Source organism: Mustela lutreola, chromosome 1 (assembly GCF_030435805.1).
Source record: "Mustela lutreola isolate mMusLut2 chromosome 1, mMusLut2.pri, whole genome shotgun sequence".
NCBI lineage: Eukaryota > Metazoa > Chordata > Mammalia > Carnivora > Mustelidae > Mustela > Mustela lutreola.
The window spans coordinates 229,092,454-229,111,412 of record NC_081290.1 but is presented as its reverse complement, the minus strand read 5'-3'; positions in this window follow the sequence as shown (position 1 = coordinate 229,111,412).

Genomic DNA, 18,959 nt, shown 5'->3' with positions numbered 1-18,959 from the left:
ATATATAAGCAAGTTATAGTGGTAACTTGCTCAATAATGTTGCCTTTATCAGCTGCCTTCCTCTCCTTGCCTGGCTACTCTAATCCTTCAGTAATGTTTCCTAGGATCGTCTTCTAAGTGACTTACAGACACCCTAATCTCAGGGTCTATTGGGGGAACCCCATTAAGACACTTCTTTTGGGATGCCTGGGTGGCTCAGTCTGTTAAGCATCTGCCTTCAGCTCAGGTCATGATCCCAGGGTCCTGGGATTGTGCCCCACGTGGGCTCCCTGCTTGGGCCTGCCTGCTTCTCCCTCTCCCTCTACCACTCCCTCTGCTTGTTCTCTCTCTCTCTTTCTCTCAAATAAATAATATATATATTTTAAAAAGATACTTCTTTCAACCACTCTTTCTACTGATCCACTTAGATCTGGATCCACATGCCTGATTTTCCCATAGTGGTAATGGAGAAAGTATTCCAGTTCCTTAATAAGGTCACATATCCTCTACCAGGGACTAAACTACTTCCCTCCTGTTTCTTAAGGTTTTCTCTCCTGCAATTATCCCTTTTCTCTGCGGCATCATCCCTTCATGTTTTTCTCTCCTAGATCATTCCAACCTGCAAACATGCCTCAGTATGTCCCTTGAGGCCACATGCTTCTGATTTCTGGAAATATGGAGTAACAGAAACCAAGATTTTTCTCTTTTGCTCGAAACAACAATCAAAATATATGAAACAATGGTTTTCAAGACACCGAACATCAAGCCTCAAAGGACAGTGATTCTTGAGAGATAGGAAACAAACGCACAAGAGACTTTCCAGGCCCCAGCACTTGGGAGGAGAACCCAGGCAGAGCCTGATGGACTCCCTGAGTTGAGGAATACTGAACTAAGAGCCCAGAGAGACTAAGGTAGATCAAATGTGCAGGACAACGTACTGGAAAAGGGAGAGCATCACAGAGAGAGCCCTCCTCAGATCTGCAGAGGACTCGAGCATTCACCAGAGTACTGATGTGTATATGCATGTGAAGAAACTATTCAGGAGTAGGGACAGAACAACCTGGACAGATTAGAGGAAACACTAGGGGACACTCACACAGGGCCGGGAGTAATATTGACCAACCAGTCTGCAAAACTTTGTATTTCCCAAGGCTTCAGGTAGAGCACTCGGAAAAGTCTCACCTCAGTAGGGAGGAGTAGCAGGCCCTAGACTAAATGCTGCTCTAATCTTAAACCTCACACATCTTAAAAGAAATACCCTAAAGGGTCAAATTATTTCCAATGACTATAACCGCATCTCGGGACAAAATTCATGAAATATTTATAGAAATACAAAACTATCCAGCACTCCACAAGGTAATGTTCACTATTACTAGCATCAATAAAAATGATCAGAAATGCAAAGAAGCAGGAAAATACAACCTACAATGAGAAAAATCAAGCAATCAAAACAGACCCGGGACCACCACAGATGTAGAAATAAGCAGACAAAGACATTAAAAAGTTCTAACAGCATATATGTGTTCAAATGTTAAATGGAGACGCAGAAGACATAAAAAAATCAAATCAAACTTCTAGAGATGAAAAATTTCAATATCTGTATATGTATTGTATACATACGTATGTAGAGTAAAAGGGGTTAACAGCAGATTAGACATTTCAGAAGTGTACTTGATGACAGTAATAGAAATAATACAAATGAAACAGAAAGAAGAAACATTTTATTTTATTTAAAGATTTTATTTATTTGACAGATCACAAGTAGGCAGAGAGGCAGGCAGAGAGAGGGAGGGAGAAAGCAGGTTCCTTGCTGAGCAGAGATCCAGATGTGGGCTCGATCCCAGGACCCTGGGATCATGACGTGAGCTGAAGGCAGAGGCTTTAACCCACTGAGCCACCCAAGGCACCCCAAGAAGAAACATTTTAAAAATGAGCAGAGCATCTGTTAACTGTGAGACGACTTCAGGTGGTCTAACATGCATAATTTGGTATCCTGGGGAAATAAAAGGCGGAGGAGCCAAAAAAAAAAAAAAAAATCCTGAAAATAATGGCCAGCATTTTCCAAAATTTGATAAAAGCTATAAACTCACATATGCAAGAAGCTCAAAGAACTCCCAAGAACAGGAAGCATGACAGTGTACACCAAGACACCTCACAGGCAGTTGCTCAAAACCGGTGATAAGAGAGAAAAGGGAAAACCCTAAAAGAACCAGAGGTGAAAAGACACAATACAAAGGAGCAAAAATAAAGATCGTAATAGTTTCTTTTGCAAGAAACACTTTCTAGGCAAGAGAAAGAAGCAGCATCTTTAATATACTGAAAATAACTATCAACCTAGAATTTGGAACCCACTGAAAATAAGTTTTAAAAATGAAGGTGATGGTTTTGACAACACACTGTGGTTATATAGGATGTTGTCATAAAGGGAATCTGGGTGAGTGTACATGGGAACAAGAAGTGATAGATCAAATAGCAAGATGATAGATTTAAACCTAACCAGATAATCACACTAAATGTAAAAGGCATAGATCATTATATTAAAAATAAAATCAAGACCCATCTATATGTTATCTCCAAGAAACACACCTCAAAATTAAAGTAAAAAATAGATTAAAAGTAAATGGATTGAAAAATATATGCCCAGAAAGAAAGAATACCAAAAAATTTGGATTGATTATATTAATAGATAAAGTAGATTTCGGAGCAAAGAATATTGTCTGGTAAAGGACACCAGTTCCTAATGAGAAAGAGGTTAATTCATCAAGAGGACATAATCCTAAAAGCATATGCACCTAATAACAGAATTTCTAACTGTATTGGAGAAAACTGATAGAATTGCAAGGAGAAATAGACAAATTCACATTTATGCCCAGGGTCTTCAACATTCCTTTCCTGTTAATAGAACAAACAGGAAGTAAGTAAAGGGGAATAAAAAGAAGAAAAGAAATAAAGAAAAAACTTTCACACTAAGAAAGCCAAAAAACCCAATCCCAAACAAACAAATAAAACATTATACTAATGAAAGAAACCAGTCACAAAAGATGTATAATTTCATTCATATGAAATGTCCAGAATAGGCAAATCCATAATGAAAGTAGATTGGTGGGGCACCTGGGTGGCTCAGTGGTTTGGGCCTCTCTGCCTTTAGCTCAGGTCATGATCTCAGGGTCCTGGGATCGAGCCCCGCATCAGGCTCTCTGCTCAGAAGGGAGCCTGCTTCCCCCTCTCTCTCTGCCTGCCTCTCTGCCTACTTGTGATCTCTGTGTGTCAAATAAATAAAATCTTTAAAAAAAAAAAAAAGTAGATTGGTGGTTGTCTAGGGCTTGGGAATAGGAGTGGGAAGGAGTGACTACTCGTGGATATGGGGGTATTTCTCTCTTTATCTCTCTCTCCCTCTCTCTTTCCCTGTCTTTTTGTGTGGTGCAAATGTTGTAAAATTGACTGTGGAGGTGACTGCCTAACTGTAAATATATATTAGATTGTGAAAATAATTTAGTTTTGCACTTGACATATGAATTTTGTGGTTTGTGAATTATAGCTCAATTCAGCTGCTACTAAAAAGTAGTTCTAAATTTTGTAAATATCTCCTGGGTTAAGTATCAAACAAACACCTGCTGGCTTCTCATTGCCCTTATCATAACACTCCAGTCCCATCCCTGGTGTGACTGATCCTTGCCCGCCTCTCCAACCTCATCTTCCTCCGTTCTCTTCATTCACCATGTTTCAGCCACAGTGTCCTTCTCTCTGCCCCTGGAGATGGCAAGCTGATTCCTGTCTCAGGACCTTTACACTTACTGGCTTTTCCCCCAACTCTTAGAAGGCTAAAGAGCTAGCCTAGAAGGCTTTTCTCCCAACTCTTCAAACAAACCTGCTTCCTTTTCATCAGTTGTGTTTCATCTCAAGTATCACCTCAGAGAGGTCTTCCCAGATTATCCTGGAAAAAGCCTACTTCTTATTTCACATTACTCTATTTTACCTATTTCACTGAACTTGGTACCTGAAACCACCTTTTGTTTATTGACGTATGTGTTTCTTGTACTAGAATGTAGTGTGAGCTCATTGAGGAAAAGATTTCTTGTCTTACTACCTACTGTATCCAGTGTTCATGGAGTAATGGCTGGGACACAGTTGTTGACAGGATAAGAGCTATCTGGGCCAGAGAGAATTGCCAGAAGTCTGCGCTGGTGGTAAAAATAGTGGCACTAGGAAGCAAGGCATGAAAGTTCGCAAGAGTGGATGAAGGTTGTGCCTAAATGACACCAACATTGCCTCTAGGAGTGGTGTGGCTGGAAGGAGACAGATCGATGGCTTTCTGGAGGTTGGCAGGCTAAAGTGTCTGGAAGGAGGCTAGTACTGTAGGAATAGATATTTCTATACTCTTCAATATTTTTTTGGTTTAGAAACACATGCAGAAGAGTGTACAAAACATATACACACAGTTTAAAGAATAACTATAAAATCAAATATTCATGTAACTACTCTCCAGTAGCCGCACAAGTCTGTGTGACCTTTCTTGTTCACATTCCTCCTCTCTTCTCAAAAGAAAACCACTCTTCTGATTTTTGTTACAGTCATATTTTGTTATAGTCCTGGAGGTGGCTTTCCACAGTCTTTCAGGCCTCCTGAAGTATTTCTTAGAAGTATCTGGTAGAGGTCCATGGGAAGGAGCCTCGAAATATGTTAAAATCCTCCTTGAGTCTGGGGCTTGATGCTAGCTATGTCATGCTAGCTAACACTTGGCCATGAGCAGCTATGAAACTTATAGCTGTTGTCTGCTTATCTGCCTGTATAGGGGCCGTATAATGTCTCGCTCTGTCTCAGGTGAGCTGGTCCCTGGTTTCATCTCTCCTTGGAGACGCCTGTCCCTCCGGACGAGTCCGAGTACTTTGTTGTCCTCTGACCTCAGATCTGTGATGAGTTCAAGAAAAGTTCTGATTTGTAGTTTATCGTGTGTGTGTGTGTGAGAGAGAGAGTGAGAGAGAGAGAGAGAACGAGCGCAAGAGGGGATGAGAGCCAGTCTCCAGCTCACTACATCTTGGACAGTAGTGAAACCTCCCTCCTGTATTCTTAGTAAACAGGCTTCATTTCTTTCACCGAGTCCTTCGCCCTCCCCGCTGCCCTCTGATCTGGCTCTTTGCTGGCTGCATTCCAGCTCCATTTCCATTCCCAAAGTAAAAGACCCTATCTGGTGCTGCAAGACCCCCCTGCCAGGGCAAGGATGGGAAGGAACTGGAGGGAAAAGGCAGAGACTTGTCAGTGGGCAGGGTTTAGGGGCAGCCCTTGATATTCCTGTGTCAGTCTTGTTTGGCCTGCCGCAGCTTTAAAGAATACTAATAACAAAGAAATAGTAATTGGGATGTGCAGGGTCCCCATCCTGCCAACGGGAGCCCGGGGAGGGACCCTGCAGTTTCCCACTTTATTTTCCCTATTGCTGGATAAGAGGCCAAGTTGATCCACGTAATAAAGGACTGGGGGCGAGGGAGGAAGAAAGGTGGATAGTTTGGGGTTGAAGTTTTCACAGCGTTTGAGGAGAGATAAGTCGAACCAGGCAGAGGATAGACATGAGCAGAAGAGTGGATCCTGAGAGCCTCGCACCGTCTTTAGATTCGTTTTCTCTTTGCAGGAATCAAGTAAACAAGTGACTTATTTTATTTTATTATATTTTATTTTTTTAAAAGACTTTAATTCTTTATTTGACAGAGAGAGACAGTGAGAGAGGGAACAGAAACAGGGAGTGGGAGAGGGAGAAGCAGGCTTCCCACTGAGCTTGGAGCCCAACATGGGGCTGGATCCCAGGACCCTGGGATCATGGCCTGAGCCAAAGGCAGATGCTTAATGACTGAGCCACTCAGGTGCCCAAGAATGACTTATTTTAGATTATTTATTATTACTTAATAATATAATTATTTAGGTTATTCTAAAGGCTTTATCTGTTTAGGAGCGCCGTTTTTGTTTTTGTTTTTTTTTCTTTAACAGAGAAAGTGAGCTCGAGAGGCGGGGAAGGGGAATGGGGCAGAGGGAGAGAGGGAAAGAGAGACTCTTAAGCACCCTCCACGCCTAGCAGAAAGCCTGATGTAGCTCTCTTTATCTCTTGACCCTGAGATCAGTACCTGAGTGGAAATCAAGAGTCCGTGGCTTAGTAAAACAGCTTAGTTAACCAAGCCACCCAGGTGCTCTGGGAGCGGATTTTTAAAAATACAATGCCAGGACGCCTGGGTGGCTCAGTTGGTTAAGCGGCTGCCTTAGGCTCAGGTCATGATCCCAGCGTCCTGGGATCGAGTCCCGCATCAGGCTCTTTGCTCAGCCGGGAGCCTACTTCTCCCTCTGCCTCTGTCGCCCCTCTGCCTGCCTGTGCGCTCGCTCACTCGCGCTCTCTCTCTGACAAATAAATAAATAAAATCTTTAAAATGCAATGCCCCCAGAGGCTGAGCTGTGAGTATCTCTAGGCTTGTAAGGCTCACACTGCAGGCTTAGCATGTAGCACCAGGCTGTGTCGAGGACTTTACTGGTGAGGAAACTGAGGGTCAGAGATGACGGGCGCCATGCCGCCAGGCACCCAACTAGAAGATGTCAAAGCCTGAACCAAACTCCAGCCAAGTCTGGCCTTCCAGCCCGAGGTCTTTCCATCTTGATGATCAAACATTTCTCCCCAATCAGCTACTGACTGTGCTCACACTGCCGCCCTGCGTTTACAGGGGTAGGCCTTGCCTTGGGGCCAGGCTGGGCCTGCACCCTACCCAGCTCCTGCCATGTCGACCTCTAGAGACATCCCTGGCCTCCCTGTCAGTGAGAAGGAGAGAAACTTCTTTGAGTCCCGACACTCCCCAGACAGCCAGGCCCCAGGGCTTGCAGCCAAGTGGAACCCCTCCGGGTGCCCCTCGCCGGGGCTCTGGGTGTGCTCCCCGTCACAGCCCAGGAATGTGGGCATCCAAGCAGCAGCAGCAGCAGACACGCTGGCTGTCAGCCGAGCCAGGGGCCCTGGTAACTGACAGGAGCTGAAAGAACCATTGCAGAGGACAGCCTGGTCGTGGGGCACACTTCAGCGTCGCCTGGGTGGGAGTGTAAGGCAGCCAGAGCTGGCAGCCTCAGGAAAGCCACTACCTAGCAGGCCTCAGTTTCCCCATCTGTAGAATAGGGATGAGATTTCTTGGTCTGCCTGCCTCACCAGGCACCTGTGAGAAAATAAATGTACTACCTGATTGCATTGCCTTCAGCTCAACTCAGAGAACCATGGAGGCCCCAGCAGCGCAGATCATACCTTGAACTGGTTGCAGAGCTGGGACCAGACTCCAGGCCCCCTGTCTCCTCAACCAGGGCTCTTCCACTCCAGTTTCAGTCCTTTCCCTTTTGAATGCACCCAGGAAGAGAAGATGGCCTCCTGCATGGGGGCCCAAGAGGAGGTGGCCTTAATCCTGGGATACCGGCTGGGGCTCGGGGGTTCAGCTGCAGGGTTAGCATTGCCGCCCACTTGCTATGGGAATCTCCTCGTGGAACCTCCCTTTCTTTTTTATTATTTCTTTATTTATCAGACTTGCACAGGCTTATGAATCACGGGGATCTTGGTAAGAGTCAGATTCTGATTCGGCAGCTCTGGGGCAGGGTCTGAGAGCCTGCATTTCGAATGCGCTTCCATCATCTGTTGATGCCGCTGGCCCTAGACCACATTTTAAGCGCAAGAGCCTGGAGGAGACCTAAGGGTTTCCCGGTCTAGTCTTCTGAAAGCTAATGCCCCCCTTTCCCTCTTCCCAGCACTCCCAGTCCTCGAGCTCTTCAAAGGTTCCCATAGCTCCTCCTTGGGAGTAAGTCCTTCCTTCTGGGCCATTCTCCACTCAGTCTGCTCCTGCTTCACCTTCAGGATCAAGAATTCTCAAGTTTCTTCTCCCTCCTGCTGGGATGGCCTCACAAAGACCCTCTTCCAGCCTTTTGTAGGAGACAGAGCCCCGTCTGCACTGGGGAAGCCGGGAGCTTGTTAGACAGCTTTCCAGCTCCCTGTGAAGGCTGGGATGCATCAGAGGGAAGGCTCCTCGCAGCGTCCCTCCCAGAGCCCTGGCCCCTGCCGCCGCCCTTTCCTGCCCCCATTCCACACCCACCCGCCCCACAGCAGCCGCCGCTGGAGTGAGATTTATGTGAAGGCCGTGGAGGGGTTTGTAAAGAAAAGAGGGTGTGTGTTCACAAGGAAGGAAGAAACCCAACACTTATTAAGGTCCTATTGTGTGGCGGGCACATTCACAAACATCACTTCCGCCGACCCCTTGGCCCTGGAAGGTCCATTTGCCTGGAAGGTCATTGAGAGGATGAAATAGAACGAAGCATGTGAACGTCTTGAGTGACGGGTCAGCAGCCAGAAGAGGGCACAGAGGCCAGCCTGGCTTTCGAGCACGGGAGGAGGAGGCTGCAGTGGGCGGCGGAGGGTGTCCGGCGCGGATGGGGCCTGCAGCCCTCACATGCAGTGGGACTTCCGTCTGGGAGCCATGGGAGCTGGTAGAGGATTAGACAAGTTTAGGGCCAAATCAGGTTGGCTCTCCAGACATACAGCGTGGCCCCTGAGTGAAGATGGACAGGAAGGGGGCCCAGCCAGAAGTGTGGAGGCTGGCGGGGGTCTGGTGAGCCCCCAGTGAGGTCCCTTCCACTTCTGGGATCTTGAGCAGGACCAGCTGTATGGCGGTCCTGTCCTGGTCTTCCTTATCCCTACAGCACATTCATAGCCATGAGCGGGGTGTCCCTGTCAAAATCCCCAGGAGGGGGCAGCACAGGCCTCGGTCTCCCCTTTCCGAGACAAGGTCTAGGAGCACTAAGGGTATCCTCAGGCCTACCCTGGGATGAGTCACGAGGCTGGGGTTGGAACCTAGGCTCCCAGAGGCTGTGCTGCTGCCAGGGCTCTCTGGTGGGCCTGGGAGGGAGAGAGGCCGGAAGCCTGGGGCCCAGCCCGGGTCAGCCAGCGTCCATCACCAGGAACATCCCCCGGCTGGCCCGGCTCAAAATAGCTCTCCAGAAGCAAGGAAATATTTTATCCTAGTCTGTTTTCCCATCATAAATAAATAAATAAATAGATAGATAAATAAATAAATAAAATTAAGTAAACATTCCCAAATCTCAATGGGGCCAGACTCCAAAGAGGGGGAAAGGGAACAAGAACATGCCCGGCTGCGTACTAAGTCCAGTGTCTGTCCTTTTAGTTCTTTTCTTGAGGGTCAAAACTTTGCTTTATGACATGAGTGTGGAGACTCCCACGGCTTTCCCAGTGACTGGCTTTTCTCTTGGTATCAGGCTGTCCTTTCCCAGGGTCACTCATCTCAGACTTGGTGATCTATGAAAGAGCTAAGAAATCTATGACACAACTCTGTTCTCGAGGGGCTTACAAGCTGCAGGGTGGCAGGGCTGGGCTTCCTCTCTCCCTGAAGCGCTCGTGGAAAGTGGGGGAGAGGGCACTAATACTTAGGGAGAGCCAACTCTGTGCCTGGTTATACCAGACACTTCCACCTAACATCATTCCTTTCGACCCTCCCAGTAAGCCTTTGTATATTGTTACTACCCATTTTACAGATGAAGAAACTGAGGCTCAGAATGGGTGTGATCTGTTCAAGGTTTCACAACCAGTGTATGGGAGACCCAGGACTGGATTTTATATTACTTGGCTCTAAGACTGTGTTTTGCGTTATACTGGTTCTCACCCATGGGGGCTGGTGGGTGGACAGAATGAGACCTGGACTGACTTGTGTGCAGAGTTCCCCTTCTCCACAGGCTGTGGGTAGCCCAAGGTCCTGCGATAGCCCAAGGTCCTGCAATACCAAGACCCAATTCGGGGTCAGAGGGAGGCTGGCGTTGTGGGTTGAATTGTGTCCCCGCGAAAGACATGTTGAAGGCCTTAGTCCTCCACCTGTGATTGTGACCTTATTTGGAAATAAGGTCTTGACAGCTGTAATGAAGTTAAGATGAGGCCGTTAGGGTGGCGCTAATCCAAGATGGCCGATGCTCTCCTAAGATGAGGAATGACAGCAGTGTGAGGACAAAGGCAGAGGTGGGGTCCATGTTGTCATGAACCAAGGAATTCCTGGAGCACCAGAGTCTGGAAGAGGCAAGGAAGGATAGCCTCCCCTGGAGGCTTCGGAGAGAACATGCCCACCAACACCTAGATTTGTACTTCCAGCCTCCAGAACCGTGAGAGAACACATTTCTGTTGTTCTAAGCCATCCACGTGTAGTCCTCTGTTATGGCGCCCCTGGGAAACTCAAACAGCTGAGGTGGTTCTCCTGGCCTCCTCAGGACACAAATAGGCTGGGACCGGGGGCAGAACAGAACCCGATTCTCAGCTTCATGTGGGGGAAAAACTTTCTCCCAGTCAGAGCGAGTCCTCAGAGGAGGTGTCTGCTCCTGGGGAATGAGCGCCCCATCACTGGGCATATAGATGAGGGAGCAGGTGGCCATTAGGTGGAAATATGAAGTGTGTCTTACTGAGTTTGGGAATTCATAAATGTATCTATAGATTGAAAAATAGATTGGCCTACTGGATAATATATTTATTATGTTTTGTTCTATTTATTCTATTTTGACTATGTTCCCTAGTCTGGGACTTGTATTTTCCTATTCTATGTGAAGCTTTGTAATGAACAGAGGGTCTTCATTTTAACATTGTCAAAGTTACCCATCTTTTCTCTTTATGCTCTGTGCTTTTGTTGTCTGCTTTAACAATTTTTTTTAAAAACCACTTTTTTATAAAAACCCTTTTTAAAAAAAAAGATTTTATTTATTTATTTGACAGACAGAGATCACAAGTAGGCAGAAAGAGAGAGAGGAAGAAGCAGGCTCACCACTGAGCAGAGAGCCTGGTGCGGGGCTCGATCCCAGGACCCTGGCATGATGATCTGAGCCAAAGGCAGAGGCTTTAACCCACTGAGCCACCCAAGTGCCCCTAAAAACTCTTATATAAAGCCTGGGTGACTCAGTTGTTTGAGTGTTTACCTTTGGCTATGGTCACAATCCTAGGTCCTGGAATTGAGCCCTGGGTTAGACTGCTTGCTCAGCGGGGAGCCTGCTTCTTCCTCTCCTGCCTGCTGCTCTGCCTGCTTATACTCTCTCTCTCTGTCAAATAAACAAATAAAATTGTTTTTTTTATTTTTTATTTTTTTTTTAAAGATTTTATTTATTTATTTGACAGAGAGAAATCACAAGTAGACGTAGAGGCAGGCAGAGAGAGAGAGAGAAGGAAGCAGGCTCCCTGCTGAGCAGAGAGCCCGATGCGGGACTCGATCCCAGGACCCTGAGATCATGACCTGAGCCGAAGGCAGCGGCTTAACCCACTGAGCCACCCAGGCGCCCTAAAATTGTTTTTTTTAAAACGCTTTTATTTCAAAGTTATAAGAGAGGCTCCTATATTTTTCCAAAAATTTAAAATACTTCCTTTCACATACCTCTTTAATTCATCTGGAATTGATTTGTGTGTAGGGCATGAAGTAGGGTGCTAGTTTCATTTTTAAAATATAGATAAGCATCTGTTCAACATCAATTTATATTGCTTGTCGCCTCTCTCTTCTATCTCTGTAACAACATCTCACAATATTCGTTGCTAGAATTTTGTACTAAGTCTTAATATCTGGTAGGACAAAACTCCCCCATCTTGTCTTGTTCTTCTGTAATGTCTTTGCTCTATTTTTGGTATCTTTTAAAGGTCATTAAAAATTTCTTAGCACTGTCCATTTATATAAAATTTCTCTTAACATAATACTAAGATGAATGATCTACTTTAAAATTTGCAGACCAGAGAAAGTGAGAGTTTGACAGTTTGGTATATATTTTTATAAAATGTTTTCAGTGCAGATAGGAACACACACAATATATACATTAAATATATATTTATGTGTACATTATGATAAAATTATTCTTCACATACTATTCTGCCATTTGGTTTTTCAACTAAGAAATATGTCAACTAAGTTTTCATATTAGAAAAATAGAACTGCCCCATTTAAAAAAAATACCTATGGCGGTGCCTGGACATGATCCTGGGGTCCTGGGATGGAGCCCCACATCAGGCTCCTTCCTAACTGGGAGCTGCTTCTCCCTCTACCTGCCGCTCCACCTGCTTGTGCTCTCTCTGTCTCTGTGTCAAATAAAAATAAATAAAATAAAAATTTAAAAAGTATTTACAGAGTGTCCTATTTTAGAAAATACAGGGTTTCTGATATAGTCAACCAATTCCTTATTGAAGTATGTTGGTATCTCCAAAAAAATCATTTTTCAAAATCGTCATTCTACTTCAATAAACAAATTACTCTCCAAGAAGACTATAGTGGTTTATACTCCCACCAGCACCACATCCCACTGTGGGTCCCAGTCACCAACACTGTTTTTAAGGAAATAATTACACAGATACCATTAAAGTAAAACAAAGAACACACTGGGCGCTGTGTATCCACCACTCATATTTGCCACATATTTTTTTTTATAAAGCTTTATTTATCTTGGAGAGTGTGTGCGTGTGAGCTGGGGGAGGAGCAGAGGGAGAGGGACAAGCAGAGAGCCTGATGCAGGGTTTGATCCCACGACCCTGAGATCATGACCTGAGCAGAAACCAAGAGTCAGATGCTTAACCGACTGAGCCACTCAGGTACCCCATTGCCACATATTTATTACATTAGCTTTTTCTTTCCTTTTTTTTTTTTTAAGATTTTTATTTATTTGACAGAGAGAGACACAGTGAGAGAGAGAACACAAGTGGGGGAGTGGGAGAGGGAGAAGCAGGCTCTCCACTGAGCAGGAGCAGCAATCCCAGGACCCCAGAATCATGACCTGAGCTGAAGGCAGACACTTAACGGCTGAGCCACCCAGGTGCCCCTCTTGCATTTTCTTGAAAAAAAAAAATTTTTTTTTTAAGGAAATTCCACACATACACAAAAGAAGAGTGAATGGTATAATGAACCACCTCACCCAGCTTCAACAATAATCAATTCATTGCTAACTGTGCTCCATTTAGACACCCAACTCCAAATTATTTTGAAGATGTCGTGTAGTTTCACCTGCTAATACTTCAGCAAGTCGCTCCAAAAAGTAAAGACTTTCACACCTTAAAAATTAATGATCTTCTCTGGGTGCCTGGGTGGCTCAGTGGGTTAAAGACTCTGCCTTTGGCTCAGGTCATGATCTCAGGGTCCTGGGATCGAGCCCCGCATCGGGCTCTCTGCTCCGTGGGGAGCCTGCTTCCCTCCACCCCTTTCTCTCTACCTGCCTCTCTGCCTACTTGTGATCTCTGTTTGTCAAATAAATAAATAAAATCTTTAAAAAATTTTAAAAAATTAATTATTTTCTCATATAATCAAACATTCAATGTATCAAATTTTCCTAGTTATCTTTTTACATATACGTATATGTGTGTATATACGTTATGTGTGTGTGTGTGTGCAAAGTGTCTGCTTGAATAAGGATCCAAACTAAGATTCAGATGTTGCTCATTGATTCTGATTGCGTTTCAAAAAAATTTTTTTAAATTCAGAAACAGTCACAAACACAGAAAAGTTGCAAGAATGTTACAAAGAACTTTTGTTCCTGTGAGCCTTTTGAGAGTGAGTTGTGGACCTGGTTTCCCATCAGCCCCCCTAATCTGTATGCAGTTTTCTACAATCAAGGACTGTCTTCTCTCTAACTACAGTACAACCATCAGTCAAAGCCAGAGGCTTACCATGGAATCATCGCTCTCATCTATTCTTCAGACCCCATCCAAGCTGCCAATGGCCCCAATAAGGTTTTTTATAGTCAAGGATCCAGTTCAGACACATGCGCTGTATTTGGTTTCTTCCAATCTGGAGAAGTTCTTTTCCTTGACTTTTAAAACCTTGACATTTCGAGGGCGCTGGGTGGCTCAGTCCGTTAAGCATCCGACTCTTGATTTCTGCTCAGCTCCTGATCTCAGGATCTTGAGATCAAGCCCCAGGTCGGGCTCCATGCTAGGCATGGAGCCTGCTTAAGATCCTCTCTCTCTCTCCCTCTCCCTCTGCCCCTCCCCAACTCCCTCCCTTCTCTAAAAAAAAAAAAAAAGTAGACCTCAACATTTGGGAAGTTGTTTTGTAGATCTTCCTCAGTGTGAGTTTGATGTTTTCTCATGATTATTTATCTTTCACACAATAATCAGGGACGTGACCCTGCGTTTTCCACACTGCATCTTCAGGTGGCATGAGATTTTGATCTGTCCCATTATTGACAGTTAAGATGATGTCCACTAGTCTTCTCCACAGTGAGGTTATTCTTTTCTCCTTTGTGATTTTATAAAGATACTTTGAAACTATGTAATTATCTCATTCCTCATCAAACTATTTACTCATTTATATTAGGGTGGACTTATGGTTTTTTGTTTTATTCAATGGGTTATAATCTGTTACTATTATTATTTATTTTGATGCTCAAATTGTCCCCAGTTTGGCTGGTGGGAATCCCTCCAAGGAGCCTCTGTATCCTTTTGAAAAATGCCCATCATTCTTTGAATACTTCCTTGCTTTCTGGCATAAGATGTTCTAGGTGTATCTTGTTCTTTTCCTGTCCCTATCCTGTAGTGAGACATTCTCTAAGGAAATGCAAAATGGTGCTATTCTATTTTTCTCTTTGTTTATTAGCTAGAACCCTTTTTAATTACAAAAAACAAAAACTTCCTTTTCATCAATTACACTGGTTCATTTCCTTGAGATACAGTCAGGATAAATGTTGGAGTCCTTCCTTTTACACTCATTTTCATTAACTATGAATTAGTTTTCTAACATCTTCCAAAGGTGATTAATAAGGTTTTTTTTTTTTTTAAGAATTGTTATGAACTTACGAATTTTTATGCATTTTGATCTATTTATCATTATTGGTATTGATGTTCGTATGATCCCATCTTTGATCAGTGGTAGCCGTCTTGGACTTTTACTCCTCCAGATAAAACTAATCATGAGGAAACAGGAGACAAATGCAAGGCAAATTTTCTTCCATTGAAATTCTGGGAATTTTGTTTGGGATTGCATTTAATCTATAGGTCAATTTGGGGAGAATTGACAGCTTTGAGATAATGAGCCTTCCTGTTCATGAATGTGGGGTGCAACTCTGTTTAGATCCCTTCAATAATAAAATTTTATTATCATCCTTTGTTAGATTTATTTCAAGATAGTGTATATTTTTATAGCTAGTACAAATTGTATTTTTGAAGTGCATTTCTAACTGAAAAAAAAAAACGGAAAAATGTTAACTTATTTTTATGTATTGATTTTACATCAGACATTTGCTAAACTCTCTTATGCAGTCCTAATCATTTGACCATCATTTGCTTTTTTGTTTGGAAACTCCTACTGAATCATAACACAAATCACAACCTAGTTCTGTTTCTTCCTTTTCAGTCCTTGTAATTTATTTCTTTTTTATCTTATTGTGTTTTTGGAAGCTTCTAGTTCAATGTAGAATAGAAATGGCAAGAGTAGGCAACCTTATCTTAGTCCTGTTTTTAAAGGGAAAGTTTTGAATGCTACAGAATTTGTAATGTGTTTTGGTTTTGGTAGATGTCAGGTTTAATAAGTTTATATTACTGATTTGCCAAGTACTATTTAGATGGATATTGGATGGATGATCTAAATAATTATTGAAATAATTTGAATTTTTATCCTTTAATCTGTTAAGAAAAGGCTATTTATTTATAGATTTTTCTCATGTTGAAGCCTGGGGTCAGAGAACATGGTTTGTATGAAACTGGTTCTTTGGAATTTGCTGGTGTTTGCTTTATAGACTAGTCTATTATTAGGATGCAGAGGTAGTCCTCCATGCTTTAATATCAGATTTGTTCTCCAGTCATTGGATGTATGGCTCTGTATGCATGTATTCAGTTGCAAATGTCTTCCTCATGATTTCTTTTTTTTTTTAAATGAGCTATCAAATCCCAATAAATCTCCCACGATTTGTCATATGTATGTGTGCATATTACTTGAAAGTAATAGATACAGACTGTGTGTGTTTTATAAATAATAGATACAGACTATATATGAAGTGATGTTTTTAGATGTAAATGAATTCAACAGTTTTATATCTTCCTGGTTAACTGAATCTTTGATCATTTTGTGATGGCCCACTCTATCACCAATGATGTTTCTGTTTTCAAGCCTGTTTTATCTGCTATTAATATGGCTACACCAGATTTCTTTTGGTAATATTTGTTTCATCCTTTGACTTTCAACTTTTCTGTGTTCTTAGAGCTATTTTTTTTTCTAACTTTTACAGTCTTCATCTTATTGTTGTGATTATTGATGTATTCACTTTGTTTCGACCATATAGCGCATAGTAGGTCATTGTCGAATCAGTCATTGTCAACTCAGGTCTCTTAGAGGGCTGTTCAGGCAGGGAAGGGAAGGGAAGGGAAGTGGGGCCTCTTCTCACTCTACCTCTTAGTCTGGGGAGCCTACAGGACATGGTTTTCCTGAGAAAAGCATGGCGTTTCCAGAAAGACTTGGCTGAGAAAACCCCAGCTGAGTCTGAGGCCACATAACTGTTTCCTAGAAACAAGATGTGAGTGAAACTCGGCCGGTGCCCGAGTCACAGCATACATTTCCTGTTTTTCATCCACGAGCTAATAAAGTTATTTCCTTCGTAGGCTCTGCTGCTGAGCAGGAAGGCCCCACTGCCTCAAGGCTTGAGGCCAGCAGTTATCCACCACCGGGCTCCAGAGGGAGGAAGCCGCCTGGGCTGGCCTGGGGGAGGGGCTTCCTCAGCTCTTCTCCCTACACGAGCTCCTTGTTGGAATCAGAACCATCTCTACCCCAATGGTATCCAAGACTCAGTCCCTCAGCCTTCTGTGGATCACCTGACCCATCTATCTGCTTCCCCCTTCTTTGGGAAGTCTCCCTGGGTGTCTGACCAGTACCTCAGATCCCACATGTCCCACACGGGTCTTCTCTGGCATCACCCATGTTCTTCATGTTCCGCAATTCTGGTACTATCACTGTCCATCCAGCTAATCAGAATGAAGGGCACAACTGCACACCCTGCCCAATCCCTCTGGCCCGTAAGCCAGACATCTTGGTCTGGGCTCCCCAGCTCTGTCCCAGACTCCATTCATTACTGGGTGGGAAGGGGTCTTGTCTGGCCGAACTGTCGCCTACTCTCTGCACGTTCTCCAGGGACAGGTTGGGTTCACCTCTGTGCCCCAGTGCCTGGCAGAGTGGGACATGGGAATCCCAACTCAGGAAAGCTTATTGAACAAATGAATGAATGAGTGTATGAACAAGCCAGCCCTTCTGGAATTTCTCCATGATAACACACTGCCATCTCCCTTCCCCCAACCATCTTCTCTGGTTGTGGTTTCCAGAACCCCCTGCCTTCTGCCCCTTCCTGAACCTGTTCCGAGCCTTTACTTTCTTCGCCGCATGTGCAAACGTTGTTCTGGTTACCTCTTGGGAAAAGGGTCCTGGCTCTGTCTCAGGGGTGGCATAGTTCCCACACATGCAGTGTTGGCTTAGGTGCCAGAGATATTTCACTGGGTCCCTTATTCTTTATTTACTCAAGCTGTCATAGAGCCCAGAGTATGTGTCATAACAAAGGTAGATAAGGTCCCTTCCCTCTTGAGACTTACTCACAAGAGCAGGGAGCAGAGGGCCCAGCAGCATCCAGTCGTCAATGGTGTCCAAGTGAGCTGGGGTGTCTTCAGGGGTATGATGGGTAGAGCCCACCATAATGGGACAGGAGGGCTGTGGGGAGCATGTGCAGGCCACAGCCCAGAGAGCAGGCTGAGCTGCAGGTCTGAGTCTAGCTCCCAGAACGAACTGTGCTGGAAGGATGAAGGGCAATGGGCCTCAGCAGTCGGGTCCCACCACAGATGCCCCAGACAGATGGTGAAGTGGACAGGTCATGATCTAGGAGTCAAGCAGCCCTGACACTCCAAGGAGGTTGCTCTCTGGGCCCAATTTCCTTTTTGGTGGAATGGATGTTCATAATCCCTACCTCACTAAAGGAGGGAATAAATGCCCACCAGAGGAGGACCCTGGCACATATGAGGGGCTCGAGCTGGTGCCAGAAGAGGTGGTGAGTCCTGAAACAAGGGTTGAGGCCAGAGCTGCTCAAAGTCCTCCTGTCCTCTTCTTCTCAGGGAGGTGTCAAAGCTAAGACAGGGCCAAGATGGAAAGGTGGAAGGGCCGGAGTCCAAGAGGATTAAGTGCCAGGGTTGGGGATAAGGGGAGATTCAGTTCTGAATTGGGCAATTCATTTGCATGAATAAAATCCTCATAAGCCTAAGGTGGGATACGTGTCACCCCCCGGAAACTGAGGCTCAGAGAGGAAGTGACCCACCACAGGTGAATGCAGGGCTGGGTTCACATTCAGATCTGCAAGAACCCTGTACTCCTGCCCCTATCTTGCGCTGAGGTCAGGGGCTTCCCGGCCTTCATCTCCTTTCTCACAATCATGCAGTGGGGTCCTAAGCGGGTTCGCCCTGCTGTGGCCTTGAACGTCTTCTTTTTCCTTGATCAATTCATTGTTTGCACCCCAGCCTGGAGTCCTGCAGCTGCCTGCTGGCCCCTGGCCTGCCCCCACTGTGGGCTGTCCTCATCTTGCAGTGTCCTCTGTGCTGAGTCCCTGGAGGGCTGCAGCCACCCCTCCTCACCCAGAACTCGGCATGGAACAGGAACCGGAAAATGTCTGCTGAAGAAGGAAGGTGCAGAGGGTGGCCTGAAATACCAGAATGCCCCACGTTGGGGAACTTCCCCACAGGGCGGAAGAAGAGAACAAACATCAACTATCAGGCGTGGTGACTCCCAGTCCCAGGTGCGAATCCCCCCCTTGGCCACTCTTGTTTCCTGAGTGGCTGTGTGCTCAGTTCTTGACGTGCAATCCCTCGTTCACTCCTCACACAGACCTGGCAGGTGGCTTTGAACGCAGACTTTGCAGATGAGTAGAGAGAGTCTGAGGGAGAGCTTGCTGCGGCCTGTCCAAGCCACAGGCCCCTCCTCGCCTCACCCCTCCTCAGGGAAGAGGACCCCGGG